The sequence below is a fragment of the Haliaeetus albicilla genome, chromosome 16 (genome assembly GCF_947461875.1).
Source record: "Haliaeetus albicilla chromosome 16, bHalAlb1.1, whole genome shotgun sequence".
Lineage (NCBI taxonomy): Eukaryota > Metazoa > Chordata > Aves > Accipitriformes > Accipitridae > Haliaeetus > Haliaeetus albicilla.
The window spans coordinates 16,948,955-16,962,415 of record NC_091498.1 but is presented as its reverse complement, the minus strand read 5'-3'; the positions used below and the strand labels follow the sequence as shown (position 1 = coordinate 16,962,415).

Sequence of the window (13,461 nt, the reverse complement as noted above, 5' to 3'; positions counted from 1 at the left end):
CATCTCCATCCAGTAATGCCAAGGTTGAAGTGCCTTACAAAGACAAAAAGACAGGAGAGAAACTTTTGGGGATTTTTCTACATGTAGCAGAGCTTATGGTTTGAAAAAGAGGTGCAGAATGAAACTATTGACCACTAAGTCTTTTATTCATTTCAGCAATTCTGGTGGCAGAATCTGCCTGGGGGGAGTGGGGGAAATGTGCTGCTACATTGCCAGAGGAAGGAGAAGATTATTTAAAAATCAGGCAGGTCAGCTCTAAAACTCAGCTGAAAAGTTTGACACTGATCCAGGGGAAATAAAGCCCTACTGCATCTCACCTTGAAGTATTGCTGTTAGCTGAAAAAAGGATGAATAAAAAGCCATACCTTCAGGTTTCTGCAGTATAGAAGTTTCTTCTCTCAAATAACAGGAGGATGTATAGTGTATAGAAAAGAAGCGTCCTTGAGATAGTGACTGGCAGGCCTGAATGCTATCCCCCAGAAGGTCCAAACAGACCATAGACCTTAAAGAATTTTCAAATGCCAAGGACACCTGCTCATAGCCACTTGAACACTCCTTTTCCCCAAAGTTTGGAGAAAGTCTTTTCCCTGAGAAATAATACACTTTAGTATCCAAAAGTTTATAGCCAAACACACATCTTAAAAAAAGGTAACAAAGCTGTCTCTGCAGACTATCTCTCACGGGTGCAGGTCCAGCACTATGACAAACATGAACAGTGTGACAGGCTTGTTTAGGTGTGCAGCACTGACTTCCCAGCAGCCACACCAGATGGTTCTCAGTAGGTCTACACAAGAACAACTCTCTTGGGCAAGAAAGCAAGAGAAAGAAACATGGGAAAAAACACAGAAGCAAAATATCTCACAAGGAAGCTTCAGCTAAGGCATCTGTAATGATTATGGTCCTGCATGAGAGATCTTTGTTAAATAAATTACAATTGAAAGCAAATTACCTGACCTGTTGGGAGGTGCAACTCAGACAAATGTAACCATGGGTTTTCTAATACCAGTTCTCTACAATCAAAATATTCCTTTTCAATTATACCTAGGTATATCTAAATTACATGTAACAACACAAGCACACCACCTGTATTTTTACTACTTCTGACCTCTCTCTTACCAAGAATTTAATTAAAAATTACTAAGCGAATGACATTAAAATAGCCTCATTGAAGAGCAAGCCTAGAATTCATAGATTGATTTTTGTTAGCTCAAACATAAAACCAATTTAGCATCACCATTCCAAGTGTTTTAATGTTTTTGATTCATTTTCTCCCTGAACATCAACCAACATATAGTACTGAATACAAAAGAAAATAAGAAAGGTAAATCCAAGCATGAATATTATTTGGTATATTATACATTTCTCTCTATGTATGTATAAGCATACAATACAAGTGCATCACAATGAATCACATTTATCTAACATGAATAAAAGGATTTCAGAATTTGGTCCCAATTTCTCAAACTATCAAAATTGAGTGCTTAGCCCTATAATAACAAAAGAAGAGAAAGCAAAATGTTTCTCTTTCAGTCACAGGACTCAAAGAGAAAGCACATGCAGTCTCACTGAATGGGAGGAGATGTTTCTGAAGCATGTTACCTGTTGCCAAGAAAAGTAGCAAGCAGCAGTATAACTTGAAATCCCTGTAGTAACACCGTTAACTAAAAGAAGCTGTCAGTAAGTAAAGTGTAAGGGGGAAACTAGTGGCAAAAAAAGGCTGCAAGAGCAACCTGGAACGTGTATTTAATTTCAGCAGCAGTACATCAGTAGTCCCTTGCGTACTTCACATTACTAACTTTGAAGTCCTCAGACGAAATGACTTTATTAGAATTCTCTCTGGCATGGCATGCTGAGCACGAACTCAATATAAGTGAATAAACACTCTTTTCTCACTGGCTTTCTGCCAATCTGACTGCAAACGTAGGCCTCACGCAAAACCAGTCGTCCTTGAAGACCCTGAATACTGTCAGTTTTAGAGTACTCCTAACTCATTTGGCCACAAGACATTGTAGATATCTCCATGTACCAAAAGCAAAACAGGACGCTATACTGTCCGCATTTGTTGAGGAGATGGAGATGAGACACGTTATCTCTCAAACATGAAAGACATTAAATTCACATCATATCCTATTTCATATTTCTGAACAGCTTCTCAGCTAACCTAAAACAATTGTATCTTAAGATTATTAAATAGCATCACTGTAATTCACAAATACCATCTTAATTTTTTTAAGTAAAAAGACACAAGCATTTTTCTTTTCATCCCCCTCCAAGCAGTCTGTATTTCAGACTTGCTGTGGCAAGGAAAACCACAGACAGCAAATTAATCCTGTAAGACTTAATGCAAACTGCTGAACCAAAAGAGAGCCTTCCATTACTCCCTTCCAAGTATTCTTTCATTTTATGAAGTTGCAAATCTCAACATTAGGTTCTGTTTAGGACATTTCAGTCTAACATCTAAACTGAACACAGAAAAACCCCATGGAAAGTTTTACACCTGACCATGTAAATGCATTTCTACAAGTCTATATTTTTCTTAGCCTCAATTCTGTGTATTGCAGATACCAGATAGAAATCCTGAGTAGAATCAGCAGTGTCAAAGAGGAAAAAGTCTTAGACAGTTAACTCTATCCCGGCTGAAACCAGGACAGATATATGCAATGAAACTTAAAAAGTGACTGTCATCACAGATTTCCAGTTTCGCATTTATTTCAGGTTGTTTCTATTTCCACATGATTTAATAGTCATGAAATAATATTTCGTATTCTTTTAAAACAGAATTAAGACTCAAACCACAACAGGTGCCATGAAACAGCAAAAGAAAAGATTGTGAATTTTTGTTTTCTGAAGACTGACAACATCCCCTCCCACCACAACCTGTGACTTGCATTCCCAATGAAAACATTAGATTCACTGTGAAGCAAAAATCAATCTGTGTGTCCTTAAGAAACCAGCATGCAGTTTCAAAATAATCCCTTCAAACACAACAAATTTAAATTTTCAAAAGACAAGTTGACACCTACTAGCTCAAGATAAGATCACTGATAATAAGACTTATGCTCTTAAATACCCATATCAGTGTGGGAAATAAGAATTGTTTTAATAAATGTTTTCCTTGTCCAACAATCCACTCAAGAAAATGAAACAAAGGGCAGGATCAAACAAAGGATTCGGACCTGAACCAGTCCTTCATACCAGTATTCAAGACAGACCACTTAAGGTGAAAAGATTGCCTTTCGCCAACTTCTCTAAATATAAGATGCTGAGAAACAGATTTGCCTCACAAATCCACAGTAGAATCCCTTATATATCATGTTTTGTATTAAGCAAAGTAGTATCAGAGTAACCAATGATACTGTACAGGAAACCTCTGTATTTGACCAAGCTGCCAGCAGCCAACACAGGAAGTTACTGTAATGCTTTCCAGATTTCAGTTCAGGAACACTTCTACCACTTCTATCTTTGTGCAGGCCCCAAAGCACCTTCACTAGTTATGGCTGTATGGTAAACTGCAAATTGGACCAGGTTTTGCAGAAGCTGATTTTGCAGAGTGTCTTGGTTTCAGCTGGGATAGAGTTAACTGTCTTCCTAGTAGCTGGTACAGTGCTATGTTTTGAGTTCAGTATGTGAAGAATGTTGGTAACACTGATGTTTGCAGTTGTTGCTCAGTAGTGTTTAGACTAAAGTCAAGGATTTTTCAGCTTCTCATGCCCAGCCAGCGAGAAAGCTGGAGGGGCACAAGAAGTTGGCACAGGACGCAGCCAGGGCAGCTGACCCAAACTGGCCAACAGGGTATTCCATACTATGGGACGTCACATCCAGTATATAAACTGGGGGGAGTGGGGGCAGGGGATCGCCGCTCAGGGACTAACTGGGTGTCGATCGGCGGGTGGTGAGCAATTGCCCTGGGCATCATTTGTACAGTCCAATCCTTTTATTATTACTGTTGTCATTTTATTAGTGTTATCATTACCATTATTAGTTTCTTCTTTTCTGTTCTATTAAACCGTTCTTATCTCAGCCCACAAGTTTTGCTTCTTTTCCCGATTTTCTCCCCCACCCCACTGGGGGGAGGCGGGGGGGGAAGCGAGTGAGCGGCTGCATGGTGCTTAGTTGCTGGCTGGGGTTAAACCATGACACAGAGCTTTTTAATGACAACCACAGAAGATGAAGAATCAAAATGATGCCTCTGTTCGCCAGCAAACACATTCGTGTCACTTGTATTTGTCATCCACTGAGTTTTCAAGGCATTCCGATAGCACGAAAGCAACTACAGAACATTGCCTACCAGTCTGATGTGTTGAACTTACCATCCCAGGCACAACATCTGAGCCCAAACTATTTTCCCCCCCCCCAGGGAAGGGCTAATGGCAGGACTTATAGGCTCACATAATGCCACAAACATTGCTTGATCTCAGCAAGCTTGTATGCAGCTAGGTGAAAAACTGCTCACATGGTATTGCAGCAGCCTCAATAATCCAATCCACTGAGCAAATGGGAAAGACTTCAGTGACATGTACTGGAGGAGAAGAGCCATCTTCCTATATGGTTTTCATGGTAAAGAAGAAATACATTTAAACCAAGAATTTGAAACATCCACAATAATTAAAAACCTTGTAATGCTTTCTGTCTCACTTCCTGTTCTTATTTCCTCACAAAATCCAAAATTCTTATAACCATGCTCCCAAAAGTCAGAAGCTTTTTTTGATAATTGTAAGCTAACTATTGTCTAAATTTTTATATATACACAGCTATTTGCTCTAAAAGCAGGTGCTCCTTTTTTCATTTTAACTGCATTACCACAGTGAGTAAGGCATCTTTAGGAAAATCAGGATGTCTTCACCTTTTATTTGTAGTGCTTAAAACCTAAAAAGGGAGCAGCAGCAGATCAATTAGTCAAAGAAAAAAATAATCAATTCACTGTTTGCTATTTCTGGAATTTACTTTTGTACATTTAAGTCATAAACCCTTTCCCAAAACTACAGAAGAAAAAGGGGGTTCCTCCATCCAGACATTTAAAAAAAAAAAAAAACAAAAAAAACCAAAAAACAAAAACACACAACCACCACCACAAAACCATGAGAACCATGAAAACCATGAGAACAGGGGATCAAACAGAGAAGACATGAGAAGGGAATAAAATTCAAGAATTAAAAATCATATCCTATGCTTGCATCTGTACAGAGAACAAAGAACTTACAAACACAAAGTACTACATCTTGGCATATACAAAAGCCATACAGGAATTGCGTAGTTACATGCACCTGCAACGTATCTTGTCATAGCACTTAATCAAATGTTAGACGCCATAATATCTCTGTCTGGATTAAAGTGGCTGAAATCTGTTAGACAAAGTTTGTTAGATGGCTTTCATCCCTTCTCCCCATAATCTCTTGTGAGGTCCAGCAGAGCCTGGCTTTTTTTTTTTTTTTCCCCTTTTTCTTTCCATAGAAATAAACCAAGGTCTCAGATTTTTCAAGGCTTTGAATGAGCTCACACTTTCAAAGTGTGTGTCCTGGTTTCAGCTGGGATAGAGTTAATTTTCTTCCTAGTAGCTGGTACAGTGCTATGTTTGGATTTAGTATGAGAATAATGTTGATAACACTGATGTTTGCAGTTGTTGCTAAGTAGCGTTTAGACTAAGCCAAGGATTTTTCAGCTTCTCATGCCCAGCCAGCAAGAAGACTCGAGGAGCACAAGAAATTGGGAGGGGACACAGCCAGGACAGCTGACCCAAACTGGCCAAAGGGATATTCCATACCATCACCATACCATATGATGTCATGCCCAGTATATAAACTGGGGGCAGTTGGCCATGGTGGGGTGGATCGCTGCTCGGGAACTAACTGGGCATCAGTCGGTCAGTGGTGAGCAATTGCATTGTTCATCACTTGTTTTGTATATTCCAATTCTTTTATTATGATTATTGTCATTTTATTATTATAATTATTATTTTATTCCTTTCTATCCTATTAAACTGTCTTTATCTCAACCCACGAGTTTTACTTCCCCCCCCCCCCCAGTTCTCTGCCCAATCCCACTGTGAGGGAGCAAGCGAGTGGCTGCGTGGTGCTTAGTTGCCAGCTGGGGTTAAACCAGGACAGTGTGAAATCAACTAGCAGTTGAGGCTGCAGGTAAACCTTGGCAACTTAAAAAAGCTGGACAGAAGGGATTTCCACTGAACCAATTACCAGTAGGAAAACTGGCTACTTAATGCTTGTTAATTTAACACTTAAGAGCACAAACATTATGCCAAACAATGTTCTGGAAAAAGAAACACATCGTAAGAACTCCTTACTAGCTCCCTAAGCACTTGTTAACAAGGAAGGGATTGTTTACATTAGCTCTACACCTGGGAAGAGGAGGAGGAATGGGAAAATGGGACCTAAAGTGGCAAAATGTAGAAGGTGGCATTTTTGGAACCATACCTCTAAGGAACTATCAAATTTTTTTTTCCCTGATAATGAAATTTTTTAAAATTCTTTATAAGGTTTTTATTTGCTTTTTCTATGATTTAAAAAAAATGTGCAAGGCATCAACAGGAGCATAGATCTTAGCAATCTTTGTTGGTATCTGATTATATGCGATATACATTGAATTTATAGAGACCCCAGCAATCAACTGCCAGGGCGCTAAGAATAAACCCTTAAGCAGGTTTTAAAACAGGAGACAGCTTAGCATTTTTGTCCTCACAGGATTAGATGCATAATTTTTACTTTTTCTTCTCCTTCCTCCTGCTTTCACCAACAAGTTCTGTGGGTTGAATGCTGGGGCAAAGGCACAGGCTATATTAGACGATGTAAAACACACTCAGCGAGTTCAGAGAGAGCTTCTGCCTTTGACAACTTCAGTTTAAATTAGAGGCCAGGCAGCCAAAAGGCAAAGGAGATGAGCCATCAGCTGGGAGAATAAACAGGTACCTGTAATTTAGCAGGCTACCAGTCTTTGAAACTTGCTGTGTGCCATGGCATAGCAACAACTTTAAGCATCACAGCAGAAACATGAGTTTCTCTCTTTTCTGAATCTTCCGTTAAACAGTAGCTTTATAATAACTTACAACATAAGCACCAAGGCCAGAAAGACTGGCAGGGCTCACAGCTTAAATGACTCATTGATAAGTGAAAGCTGGAAACATCAGACAAATGAAAACAAACACCATCACTGGCATAAAAGTACAAGCATTACCCAAGTTCAAACCAAATGCAAAATCCTTAAATTAAAAGCAGGGAGAAGCAGTCTGTGTGCGCGCCAGAACAGCACTGCCTCAGTGAGTTTATGGACCCACAGTGACAAATGAATTTGAAAGGACCAATGGAACAACTCAATAAACAGAGTTGGAACCACTAAGGTCTCTCCCATCTCATTCATCTGTAGTACACTACCCAGTAGCCCAGCGTATTTTCCAGCTACATAATGCATACTACCTATGAAGGAGTGACTTTTCAGAAGTAACACTCTTCTTAAGGAGACAAAAAAAAAAAAAAGAACTAATGAAATCACTTCTACTAATACAAAAAAGTAAATAATGAAAGAAAGCATTTCATCAAATTCCTATGAGGGTAACTTAAACGATATATTTCTCCTTGACTATTCCCACCCCCTTCTTTTTGTAAAGATTCCACTGTTATAGAACCTGCCAATAAAATTCATCAACACAACAGAAAAAGGAAACATAAGTAGCATTTGCACCAGAATTTTCTTGACCTGAAGTTCTGGGGTCAGCCAGGTGAAAAAAAGAATTAATCTAACCCTAAATCATCAAGTGATTTTGCATTATTTTTCCATACATAAAAGGAGGTACCAATGAGTTTTCTTTGCAGAGAATTCTGTAAATTGATAGCTTTGTTCCAGTTCACTACAGTTTCTTATTGATTTTCTCTCGTTTTAGCCTGCATTGATTTGTTAATTCCTTCTCTGTAACAGTTCTAATGACATACTGAGAATGAAAAAAATGCATGCTTTAGGGCCTTTTCCACCAACTTCTTGTTTCAAACCATATTTTCACTTGGATTTAGAACATGTCCATGCACATACCCTGGGTTAGACCTGACTCACCTTAAACTAGGAAGGATACCTTTTACATTGAAACCTTTCTGTTTAGGCTCCTCATGAATGAACAAGGCAACTGAAACGTCAGTGAGGCAGAACTGGATTTCTGCACTAACAGTTGTCAACTTCCAAAGTTACTGCTCAGAGACTGTCTTAACACCAAGTACATTTTTTAAGCAATTTTGCAGCGCTCCCCACAGTTGATTAGCAGGCATTAACTGCATCATGCATGTGAATGGCACTAGTGAAAGTTCATGGCATTTGTTGGTGCAAAGAAATACTTCAGAGGAGCCAGGAGCTGAATCGCAAGTTGTCTCTGAGCTCAGAGTGAGTTGCAGTCATGGTGCACTGTTATTAGAACAATCCATGCAGAAGGATGGGACCCAGTCAGTATTTTTAATTTAAGGAATATACTATGAGCATATGCAGGTCACAGAGTTACAAATAAGATAACTCAGACTAGTCATTTTGCTACTCATTGCTCATTAAATACAGCTGCCAATTTGGTCTCATCGTTAGGGCTGACAGCTGATGCATGTCTGCACAAGCCACAACTACTGCTGCAAGTAGTTTTAGTCTCCTTCCATTTCCCTGATACTTTCAGAGATCTCCAAGTGAGGTATTAATTCAGCATTCTAACTGCAATACACTATCAAACGGAAAATGAATTTATGAGTTATGAAGATTAAGACTTCACCCACACTCACACTTACAACACCTCAGTCATCACACGCTGGGTGGGTCTCCAACTCCTGAGTTGATCCCATGTCAGTCCTCTCCTACTTCACCCAAACTAGAGGCAAATCAACCCTTCGTGGTCTCCCATACAGATTACAAAGCAGCTTGACCCCTGGCTGCCACTCCAGTGCTACAGTACAATCCCAGCAGAGCAATTTTGGTTATTTTAAACCAACCTTCATCTGCAAAAATGATAATTGGAAACCTCTAGTTTGTACTCACAGAGCATATGCTCTCTGGCATGCAAGACAGGGCAGGAGTTCTCCTTTGCCATTCACTTGGTGTGATTTGATTTCCCATCTCCCTTTCTGCAATGCCAGCTGCAGAGAAACTGGTATGGGTAATGGGAAGCACAGTGCTGAGAACCAATATAATCTCCTCTTTGCTTTCCAAAAATTACACACCTAGAGTTGGTGATGTAGGCTCTGCTTATAACCACAAGGAGAAGAGGAAAGTCAAGCTCCCCATCCTCTCACCTAATATTAAATAGCTGAGCTTCACTTCACCAAATTATTCATGATAAAATTGCAACTAGCTTATGGTTTTCATGGAGCAGACTGATATTTCCAGAGTATCTTATGTTGCCTAACACACTGGTATTCCTAACTTCCAGAAATTACTTTGCTATGAGTGTTAAATATCTCTCTACCCAGGCCATAAGATATTCTTTACAAGCCATGGTCATGTCCTAATAGAATAAGAAAAGCACAGAATAATTGGGATGGCTACCTAACCAAAAGTTGCATTTGCATTTCAGCAGTTTGTTACTGCTCTCAATTTCCTGCTAGGAGAAAGACAGGGAGAACTGACTGACCCAAGTAGTAAATCCCATTTCCTCATTTCCTGTGATATACCTGTAAACTCCTCCCAGTCTTCTTGCAGTGTTGCCAAGATTAGTGTTATTCTCCTACACAGGGCATGCAGAGCACACAAACACACCTAATCTAACACAGACTTTCTGTATTTCGTATGCAGACTGCAGTTTCCTTCTTTTGATACATCGTCTTTGGGGTTCCCCCCCCCCAATGATAATTTCAACAATTTGGTCTCTTATTTTCATCCTTAATTGCAACTTCTTATTTGCACAGTGAGTTGTACTCAGAACCCACTTCTCCATGGCCTTTATTTTCTTTATTGTTACTTAAAATGAATTGATAAGCCAAGAACTTGATTTCCACTCTTGCAAGAATATTGTCGTGGTTTAACCCCAGCCAGCAACTAAGCACCACGCAGCCGCTCACTCACTCCCCCCCCCATCCAGTGGGATGGGGGAGAAAATCAGGAAAAGAAGTAAAACTCCTGGGTTGAGATAAGAACGGTTTAACAGAACAGAAAAGAAGAAACTAATAATGATAACACTAATAAAATGACAACAGTAGTAATAAAAGGATTGAAATGTACAAATAATGCGCAGGGCAATTGCTCACCACCCGCTGACCGACACCCAGCCAGTCCCCGAGCGGTGAATCCCTGCCCCCCCACTTCCCAGCTCCTAAACTAGATGGGACGTCCCATGGTATGGAATACACTGTTGGCCAGTTTGGGTCAGGTGCCCTGGCTGGGCATGAGAAGCTGAAAAATCCTTGACTATAGTCTAAACACTACTGAGCAACAACTGCAAACATCAGTGTTATCAACATTCTTCACATACTGAACTCAAAACATAGCACTGTACCAGCTACTAGGAAGACAGTTAACTACATTCCAGCTGAAACCAGGACAGTATCCACCCCTTATTCTATACCATTGACGTCATGCTCAGTTCCCATACCTTTAGTTACATTCTGATCAATCATCACCACCTTTCCATCCCTTTGAGACATATGAACAATGAGATATATATAGATAGATAGATATATAAGTATACACACAGAGAGGTATCATTCCTTTAGTTCATGGGTTATGTTCATAAAATGCTTGTTGAGTTCATTTAGTTCCCGACTCTGGGCTCCATCTGTCATACCAGTCTGTCTGGGCAGGAGGGATGGTGCAAAGTCCTCTCAGTCGGTAGAGCAGAATTGGGCTTCAGTGCGGTGTGACGAGCAGATGATATTTGACGCAGCAGGAGGATGGTGTGCACCGTTGGATTGTTGCATGCTGGAGTCAGTTCTGGTTGCATCACTACTGCGCTTTGCTCAGTTTTATCACAGTTCTTTCTTGCTTGATCCAAGTGATTCTTACTATAGTACTATGGATATAGCATATAACAATTATAGTAATGATAACATACAGTAGCAGGGTTATATAGCAACTAATATCATACAGTTTAATTCTGGCTATTTTCACCTAAAATCAAATCCCCTTGAGGCACACATCGGACTTCTCCATCTTTTCACATCACCCACCAAGTGTACCCAGGCCCTTGAGCAAAAGCAATCCCACGAATGGGTTTACCTTTGCCTGAGGCAGGAGTAACCCAGACTGGTTTCCCTAACATATTTTTCATGTGCACTACAGGGACTTCATCCCCTTCTACAGTATGTAAAAATTCTGATTGGGCAGGGCCACTCCGATTGGCAGATCCTCTGGTGTTGACTAACCAGGTGGCTTTTGCTAAATGTGTATCCCAATGTTTGAAAGTTCCGCCCCCCATTGCTCTCAATGTAGTCTTTAACAGTCCATTGTATCGCTCAATTTTCCCAGAGGCTGATGCATGATAGGGGATATGATACACCCACTCAATGCCATGCTCTTTGGCCCAGGTGTCTATGAGGTTGTTTCGGAAATGAGTCCCGTTGTCTGACTCAATTCTTTCTGGGGTGCCATGTCGCCACAAGACCTGCTTCTCAAGGCCCAGGATAGTGTTCCGGGCAGTGGCATGGGGCACAGAATATGTTTCCAGCCATCCGGTGGTTGCTTCCACCATTGTCAGCACATAGCGCTTGCCTTGGCGAGTTTGTGGGAGTGTGATATAGTCAATCTGCCAGGCTTCCCCAAATTTATATTTCAGCCATCGCCCTCCATACCACAGGGGCTTTAACCACTTGGCTTGCTTAATTGCAGCACATGTTTCACATTCATGGATAACCTGCGCGATAGTGTCCACGGTCAGGTCCACCCCTTGATCTCGAGCCCATCTATATGTTGCATCTCTTCCCTGATGGCCTGAGGTATCATGGGCCCACCGAGCCATAAATAGCTCACCCTTATGTTGCCAGTCCAGGTCCACCTGAGCCACTTCAGTCTTGGCAGCCTGATCCACCTGTTCGTTGTTTCGATGTTCTTCAGTGGCCCGACCCTTGGGTACGTGAGCATCTACATGACATACTTTTACAACCAGATTCTCTAGCCGGGACGCAATATCTTGCCACAGTGTGGCAGCCCAAATGGGTTTACCTCTGCGCTGCCAGTTGCTCTGCTTCCATTGCTGTAACCACCCCCACAGGGCATTTGCCACCATCCATGAGTCAGTATAGAGATAGAGCACTGGCCACTTTTCTCTTTCAGCAATATCTAACGCTAGCTGGATGGCTTTCACCTCTGCAAACTGACTCGATTCACCTTCTCCTTCAGCAGTTTCTGCAACTTGTTGTGTAGGACTCCATACAGCAGCTTTCCACCTTCGATGCTTTCCCACAATGCGACAGGATCTGTCAGTGAACAGGGCATATTGCCTCTCATTTTCTGGCAGTTTATTATACAGCGGGACTTCTTCAGCACGTGCCACTTCCTCCTCTGGTGACATTCCAAAATCTTTGCCTTCTGGCCAGTCCGTGATCACTTCTAAAATTCCTGGGCGACTGGGGTTTCCTATGCGAGCCCGTTGTGTGATCAGTGCAATCCACTTACTCCACGTGGCGTCAGTCGCGTGATGTGTAGAGGAGACCCTCCCTTTGAACATCCAGCCCAGCACTGGCAGTCGGGGTGCTAAGAGGAGCTGTGTCTCAGTACCAACCACTTCTGAGGCGGCTCGAACTCCTTCATACGCTGCCAATATCTCTTTTTCAGTTGGAGTATAGCGAGCCTCGGATCCTCGATATCCCCAACTCCAAAACCCCAGGGGTCGGCCCCGGGTCTCCCCAGGTGCTTTCTGCCAGAGGCTCCAGGCAGGGCCATTCTCCCCAGCTGCAGCATAGAGCACATTTTTAACATCTTGTCCTGTCCGGACTGGTCCAAGGGCTACAGCATGAACAATCTCCCGTTTAATTTGTTCAAAGGCTTGTTGTTGTTCAGGGCCCCATTTAAAATCATTCTTCTTCCGGGTCACTTGATAGAGAGGGCTTACAATCAAACTGTAATTTGGAATATGCATTCTCCAAAACCCCACAACACCTAAGAAGGCCCATGTGTCCTTTTTATTAGTCAGGGGAGACATAGCTGCTATTTTATTAATCACATCCATTGGGATCTGACGACGTCCATCTTGCCATTTTATTCCCAAAAACTGGATCTCCTGTGCAGGTCCCTTGACCTTACTTTCTTTTATGGCAAAACCGGCTTTCAGAAGGATTTGGATTATTTTCTTCCCTTTCTCAAAGACTTCTTCTGCTGTGTTGCCCCATACAATGATGTCATCAATGTATTGTAGGTGTTCCGGAGCTTCACCTTTTTCCAGTGCAGTCTGGATTAGTTCACGGCAAATGGTGGGGCTGTGTTTCCACCCCTGGGGCAATCGATTCCAAGTGTACTGGACACCCCTCCAAGTAAAGGCAAATTGTGGACAACACTCTGCTG

General features: G+C 41.5%; 1 protein-coding gene across 1 annotated transcript in view; it reads right to left on the bottom strand.

The window, feature by feature from the left end:
- Positions 1–13,461, bottom strand: part of SERGEF (secretion regulating guanine nucleotide exchange factor) — a 173,766-nt gene that overhangs the window by 114,719 nt on the left and 45,586 nt on the right.